The sequence below is a fragment of the Rhinopithecus roxellana genome, chromosome 3 (genome assembly GCF_007565055.1).
Source record: "Rhinopithecus roxellana isolate Shanxi Qingling chromosome 3, ASM756505v1, whole genome shotgun sequence".
NCBI lineage: Eukaryota > Metazoa > Chordata > Mammalia > Primates > Cercopithecidae > Rhinopithecus > Rhinopithecus roxellana.
Window position 1 is genome coordinate 163,379,242 of NC_044551.1, and position 7,793 is coordinate 163,387,034.

The following is a 7,793-nucleotide window of genomic DNA, read 5'->3' on the forward strand; positions in this document are numbered from 1 at the left end:
CAAGGTGGGGCTATGTCATCTGTGAACCATGTGGATGAAAAACGGGCAACCACCAGAGTCTCATGGCCCTCTGGGAAGTTCGCTCATTCCTTCGGAAACGGAATTCGTCTGAATTGCTCCAGGATGAAATAACCCAGGCTGGCCTTCCAGAGGGCCGGTGAGCGCCCCGCCGGTCAACGGGGCTGTGGGCCGAGCACTTAGCCCGCACTGGGCACCCAACATTTTCCCAGAGTGCTGGGTCCTGTTGGTTCTGGAGGCAGAAGACCGTTTTTCTCTCTGCCTTCCTTTCTGTTTCTTGCTCCTTTTGTCCCTCGGTCCATCCTTCCCTCTGTTCTTCCCTCCCTCCCTTGGTTTTTTCCTCCCTTTCTCCCTCCCTCCCTCTTTCTCTGCCTTCCAGGATCCCTCCGTCCATCCATCCTTTCCTAGCTCCATCCTTCCGTCCCACTCTGTCTCCGTTCCTGTTCTTATCTCTGCCTGCCTTACCTCTTGCCTGGAAAGGGCAGCAGGCCGGTTTGCGCCGGGTCTCGGATCTACATTTAGTTGCAAGGAGCTCCGTGGTGATGGTGAAGAGGCTGGCAGGACGCGGGCTGGCAAGTGATGATGGAACTAAGAGGCAGAGGAGTCGAGCCCCGAAAAGGAGAACTGGCTTGGCTTCTGCCCGGGCCCAGTGTTTCGCGGACTGAGATCTCCGCCAACCCCACTGAAGAACGCGGGAGAAAAAGGGATGAGAACTCCGCCTGGGCTGTCTGGAAAACCTAGGCGGCTGTCTACGGACCCGCGCATGCACAGTAGACAGTCCTCCTCCCGGTACCTGGCGGGCTCTGGGATCCCCGGGATGCTCAGGGAAGAATGACAGCCCTCCTCTGTGTGGAGTCTCTCACCGAACCTGGAACTCAGGGATCCTAGACAGGTCAGCTGGAAGGGAAGAGACGCCTCTCCATACCCAGCCAGAGGTTCACCACGAAGGAGAGGCCGCGGCCCTGTCCCCACCCCGCCCCAACCCTGCGTCCTAAAGCTCCTTCAGCAGAGCCCGGTGTTCCTCCTGGTTGAGGTGTGATTCCAGGGGAGCGGGCTCTTCCACGTCCTTCAACTCCCCCAGTGGCGCCGGATCTAGGAAAGGTTGTGCCTTTTGCTGAAACTCTAGGGTCGCCAGGAGCTCATCTAACAGGCTGGAGGGGAGTGCAGACTAGCGCTGAGGCTCCTGGAACGGTTGGGAGGGCGCCCGGATGGCTTGCATCTGTGCTTGACACGCGGAGGCCTCCGGGGTCCCGGGCTCCGGAGGTGGAGCTGCCCTGTCTTCGGGTTCCCACGCCAGCTTGGCGACCTGGGGCTCCAGCCCCACCAGCGACTCCGCTGGGACCTGGGTGGCGCAAGCACACCTTGGTGCTGTGACTCAGCTCTAGCGGGCCCAGGCTGTCCCACCGAGCACGCGCCCAGCAGGCCACCACGCTGCGGGTCCTGGTCTTTCTGGCATTTGTTGGGGTGCAGAGGCCACCGAGGAGTCTGAGGGTGAGACAATCCCACTTCCGGAGGAGCCAGGGCACCCAACACAAAGCCCCGAGTGCAGGGGCAGGTGCGGAGATCCCTGCTGCCTGCGCAGCCTGGCTGGGCCGGAGCGGGGCGACGGCCCCTGCTCCCTGGCTCACGAAAGCCCCCTGTGGGAGAGCCCCGGGCGCGCAGGGCATGTGCGGTGCGGGAAGCCCCGTTCCCCACGCTCCGGTGTGGGTGAAGGCGACCAGCGAGGGAGCGGGGCGACACGCGCCGGGGGCCGCGTTGCACTGGCCGCCTGTGTGCGCCGGTGCCCTGCCACCCTGGCCCGGATGGCTCGCCCTCCGGTTCTGAAACCAAATCTGAATGCGGGACTCCGGGAGGCCCGTCTCTCTGGCCAGTTCTTCCCGGGTGGCGATGCCTGGAAAGCGATCCTGCTGGAAGGCTCGCAGGAGCAGGGCGTTCTGGGACCGGGTGACGGCGGTCCGCTTTCGCCTGCCTTCTTGCGGGCGGCGTTTCCCGGGCCAGGGCCGAGATTCCCGCCGGTGCTGCCTCAGCCGGCGTGATCTCTCGTTCTGAAACCAAATCTGGACCCTGGGCTCCGGAATGACGATGGCCTGGGCCAGCTGTTCTCTGGTGGTGATGCCCGGGTACGGGTTCCGCTCAAAGCAGGCTCGCAGGGCCTCCCTTTGGCTCGGGGTCCAAACGAGCCTCCTTCGCCGTCCTCGTCCTCGGGCTTCCGCCGGCAGGGCGCTGTCGGAAGAGGTCGGGAGAGCCATGGCGGGGAGACCTGGCCGGAATTTCGCGGACAGTTGTCAGTGCTGGTCAGGTGGAAGAATCTGAGAAGTAGCAGATCCTTGTCATTCCCAGAGCTGCATCCTCTGCTGAACAGGATCAGGGTGCTCTCAGCTCAGCCTCATCTGATCCACTGACAGGCTCAGTTATCTCCTGCCCAGGGAAGGGATGGGCTTCTCTGTCCAGGGCTGAATCCCCAGGACCAGGCAGTGTGGCTGGGACAAGCCAGCCCTCAGCAGGGAAGACATAAGCGCTGCCTGGGTGGCCATGGAATACAAAGTCTGCACCTGGGCACACAGAAGCCCCGGAGCCCAGTGAGCAGTGTCAGCTGCTCCCAGGTTAGTGGAGAATGGATCTGCTGGGCCTGCACCTGGGCTAGGTCTTGATAAATAGCCTCCGACATAGCTCGCACAGAGGTCACCAAGCTTTTTCCGTGTGATGGTGTTTGGACTCCTAGGGCCGGAGACCTGTGCCGCTTGCTGTGCGAGCCCTGCAATGTCCCCTATTGTGGGCATCACAGGTCTCCTGGATTTCACTGTTGTGCACAGCAGTGGAGGATCTTGATGTTTTTTTTTTTTTCAGCGTCAAGCTGCACTCCTCTTCTGGACAGTTCCCTACAGAGAAAGCTTGTGAGAGACTCGCCAGAGCAGTCCCCACAGACCCTCATTTCCAGAACCCCCTGTGCACCCAGGTGAACCCCACTTGTCTCTCCCACTCCTTCCTGACCATCTCAGCACTGGAATGAAGTGAGGCTGAACCCCTTGTATTCTCAGAGTGCTAAGGTCTCAAAAATTTACTTGTCAGTAACTGCCTTTTCGCTCAAGTCTCATATGAAAGTTTCCTGATAATTTGTCTTTTGGGGCAAATCAAAAACAAAAAAATCCACCACTACCACCACCAACAAAAAACACCAAGATTCTACCTGCTCTGTCTTGGCAGCTGTTCTTGGAACTGATTTTTCTTTTCCTGCAGGTTTCCCGATATGAGCTGGACTCTGGTTCTGTGAATACAATGAGAGTTTGAGAAAGTGCCTCCAACAGAACACCCTGAAATTCCTAGTCCATCCTGGACACGCAGGAGCTCAGGTTGCCACCAAACCCCAGCTCTCCTGTTCTCCAGTGTCCAGGATCTGCACCGCCCTGGCTGCCCAGGAGCTCCGGGTTTCCTTGCCAGGGGAGCCCGTGTTGCTGCCCTGTCCCTTCTCGCCTGGAGAGAATCAAATCTTACCGGACCCAGCAGTGCCCTTCCCAGCCTTGAGCTTGGTTTCCTCAGAATTCTCCTCCTTGTTTGGATTGGGCTCCGATCCTGCTGCAAAAGGAAGTTTAGGTGACTCACCTCTCCCTAGGCAGAGTCCCCTAGTCTATCTCTGATGCGTTTCTGCGGATCAGTCTTTCATGTGAAGTTCTGCCAGTGTCAGGAGTGAACACATTTCTCAAAGTCCCCTGAGGGCACCAAGCCATTTCCCATCCCCAAATCTCAAAATAAAACCCTACTAAAGACACATGGCTCAGTATCCCTGATTCCAACTCTCCTTCCAGCCTCCATGGGAGCAGCCCAAGGCCTTACCTTGCCTTTGTATGTGCTTCTCACTGGAATGGGAGGAGGCCGTCTCGCCTTTTCCTTTGAATGGCATCCAAAACAATGTTTCCGTGGCAAGGCGGAGCACCCGAGGGGATCCCAGGGCAGTGAGCCCTGGGCCCTGCTGCCTGAGCTGGCCCGATGTGTTGGAAGCTCGGGAGCTGAGAGTCGGGGAAGGCCTGGAGCGTCTGCGAAAGGGAGGCCGCCCAGAGAGCCTGGAGCCTGGACAGGGGATGGAGGCATCACGGCCTGAGGACGGATTCCTGTTTCCTGCAACAAGGGGAGTCTCTACTGTGGCCTGTTTGGAAACTGGAAAGGAGAGCGAAGACACGGCGCTGCTTTTCCACACTTCCCTGGAGGTTTCTGGGTCCCCACAGAGCTCGGGAAACAGTCAACATGATCTCTCCTTCGGGGGCCAGAGACACCTGAGCAACAGACCGCCTTGCAGAGGGCAAAGGAACATGGAACCCGAAACCGCGCTTCAGTCGGCCTGAGTGTGACTCCTGTGTGTGGACGGGACTATCCACCTCTCGCTCTGTTGCAGGCTCAACGTGAGGGTATGTCATCTGTGAACCATGCGGATGAAAATGCTCTCTGGGCAATTTGCTCATTCCTTGGGAGACGGAATTCTGAATTGCTCCGGGATGAAGTTAACCCAGGCTGGCGATCCAGAGGGCCGGTGAGCGCCCCGCAGGCCGACGCAGCTGTGGGCGGAGACCTTAGCCCGCACTGGGCACCCCACATTTTGCTGGAGCGCGAGGTCCTGCTGGTGCTGGAGGCAGAAGACCGCTTTTCTCTCTGCCTTCCTTTCTCTGTTTCTTACTCCTTTTATCCCTTTGTCCCTCCTTCCCTCTGTCCATCCGTCCCTCTGTCCATCCCTCCTTCCCTCCCTCCCCCGCTCCCTCCCTCTATCCCTCCATCCCTTCCAAGGCCCCTCCATCCCTCCGTCGTTTCCTCCCTCTGTCCCTCCCTCCCACTTTGTCTCAGTTCCTTTCCCCATCTCTGCTTGACTTTCCTCCCACCTGGAAAGGGCAGAACCACGGTTTGCGCGAGTTCTCGGGGTCTACATTTGGTTGCCGGGCGCTCCACGTGATGCCGAGGAGGCTGGCGGGGCACGGGTAGGCAAGTGACGGTGGTGGGGAGAGGTAGAGGAGCCGAGCCGCGGAAAGCAGAGCAGGCCTGGCCGCTGCCCGGGCGGGTGTTTCCCGGGGTGGAGGTCTCCGCCCACCCCACTGAGGAATGCGGAGTGGGGACGGGGTGAAGGGATGAGAGCTCTGCCTGGGCTGGTCCCAACCCCTAACCGGCTTCCTGCAGGACCCGCGCATGTGCCGTAGACGGCCCATCTCTGGGTACCTGAGCGGGCTCTGGGATCCCCGAGATGCTCAGGAAAGAATGACAGCCCTCCTCTGTGTGGAGTCTCTCGCCGGACCTGGATCTCAGGGATCCTAGACATGTCAGCTGGAAGGGAAGAGACGCCTCTCCAAACCGAGCCAGAGGTTCATCGCGAAAGAGGGGCCACTGCCCTGCCCCCACCCCGTCCCAACCCCGCGTCCTGAAGCTCCTTCAGCAGAGCCCGGTGTTCTTCCTGGCAGAGGAGTGGTTCCAGAAAAGCGGGCTCTTCCAAGTCCTTCAGCTCCCCCAGTGGCTCCGTTGCTAGGAAAGGTTGTGCCTTTTCCTGAAATTCTGGGGTCAAGAGGGGCTCGTAGAACAGGGTGGATGTGAGTGCAGATGAACGCTCCGGTTCCTGGAGCGGTTAGGAGGGCACCTGGATGGCTTGCATCTGCTTCTGCTACGCAGAGGCCTCACGGGTGCGAGCTGCGCAGGTAGATGTGCCTCGGCTTCGGGTTCCCACGCCGCCCTGGCGACCTGGGGACCCTGGCCCCGGCCCCAATGCGGACTCATGTGGGACGTGTGCGGCGCAAGCACACCTTGGCCCTGTGACCCAGCCTGAGCGGGCCCAGGCTGTCCCACTGAGCACGCACCTGTACTGCGGGTCCTGGTCCCCCTGCCATCTGTTCGGGTGCAGAGGTCACCCGGGTGTCTGAGGGTGGGACAGCGCCACTTCCGAAGGAGCCAGGGCAGCAAACCCCAAATCCCCAAGTGCCGGGGCAGATTCCTTCTGGGCTTGGGGCAGAAGTCTGGCTGGGCTGCAGCAGAGGGGCGACCCTTGCTGCCTGGCTCACGAAAGCCCCCTGTTCCCCATGCCCTGGTGTGGGTGAAGGTGACCAAGGAGGGAGGAGGGTGGCGCCCGCCGGGGTCGCGTTGCACAGGCGGCCTGCGTGCGCGGGTCCCTGCCACCCTGGCCTGGATGCCTGGACCTTCGATTCTGACACGAAATCTGAATCCTGGACTCCAAAAGGCAAGTCTCTCCCAGTTCGGGTACGGGTTCCGCTCAAACCACGCTGGCAGGGCATCTTTCCCTTCAGGTTACAAATGAGTCTCCACCGTCCTCGTCCTCGGGCTTCCGCGGGGAAAGGGCTGTCGGAGGGTGTGGGGAGAGCATCGCGGGGGCACCTGGCCGGAATTTCACGGACAGACACGGGCAGAGAGAGGCCGGCCAGCTCCGGTGAGCCTCAGTCGGCCTCTGCGCTGCAGGGAGGTACAGCAAGGACACCCGCCCAGCCAGAGGACCTTGGAAAGACCCGGCAGCTTCACCCCTTCATGAAGGTTTCTGGGTCCCCACAGAGCTCGGGAAACAAACAGTCAACATGATCTCTCTTTCGGGGGCCAGAGACACCTGAGCGACAGGCCCCCTTGCAGAGGGCAAAGGAACGTGGAACCCGAAACCACGCTTCATCGGCCTGAGTGTGACTCCTGTGTGGACGGGACTATCCGCCCGGCGCTCTGCTGCAGGCTCAACGTGGGGCTATGTCATCTGCGAACCGTGTGGATGGAAAACGGACAATCACCGGAGTCTCGGCTCATTGCTCTCTGGGCAATTCGCTCATTCCTTGGGAGACGAAATTCGTCTGAATTGCTCCGGGAGGAAGTGACCCAGACTGGGGATCCGGAGGGCCGGTGAGCGCCCCGCAGGCCGACGCAGCTGTGGGCCGAGCCCTTAGCCCGCACTGGGCACCCAACATTTTCCCGGAGTGCAAGGTCCCGCTGGTCCTGGAGGCAGAAGACCGCTTTTCTCTCTGCCTTCCTCTCTCTGTCTCTGCCTCCCTTTCTCCCTCTGTCCTTCCCTTCCTCCCCCTCTCCCCACTTTCTCCTTTCTAATGTCCCTCTGTCCATCTGTCCTTTTCTAGCTCCATTCCTCCTTTCCTCTATGTCTGTGTTCCTCTCCCCATCTCTATTTTTCAACATTTTATGATCCCATTGTGTGTATCTGTGTGTTAACTTTTTTAGCAATAAAGTTCATTTTCATTAAGATATGTACATTGTTATTTAGACACGTTATTTATGTATGTGCATTTATTTAATATACATAAATTTATGTCAGAGTTATTCTACAGCATAGTGTAAGCATAACTCATAAGCAGTGTCAACCCGAAAATTGTGTGACTCACGTGACTGTGGTTCTTTTTTATCGCAGTGGTTGAGAATAAAATCTCTATGTCTCCAATTGCTATCTGTGTATTCCCATTGAACTGGCCCCATTTCCTGTAGTAACGGAACAGGGTCCCCGGACTATGACAAGAGCTGTGGGCTGCGGGGAGGTCAGGGTGAGGATGACGCAGAAGTGAAGATAAGACATTCTCTTTTTCACATCTTTATTAGATACAAATTATATATGAAAGAAATTTAAAATTCCAAACAACATTAATGTTTATTTCATTATTACATAAAATGAAAATTATAAAGCAACCAAACAAGTAATTAATACTCTTAGATAATGAAAGATTGTATGATCTCAGTACAAAATACCAGTAGAATGTACGTCAAATATAACAAAATACACTGTGCTGTAGTATGTGATGAAATCTCCATAT

General features: G+C 58.1%; 1 pseudogene across 1 annotated transcript; it reads right to left on the reverse strand.

The window, feature by feature from the left end:
• Positions 1-1,009: 1,009 nt before the first annotated feature.
• On the reverse strand, positions 1,010-6,412 carry LOC104672921 (annotated as a pseudogene). Its single transcript, XR_004056401.1, has 2 exons — positions 6,376-6,412; positions 1,010-2,278 (listed from the first exon to the last, which is right to left on the reverse strand). The product of XR_004056401.1 is annotated as a double homeobox protein 4-like protein 4 (transcript).
• Positions 6,413-7,793: the final 1,381 nt, after the last annotated feature.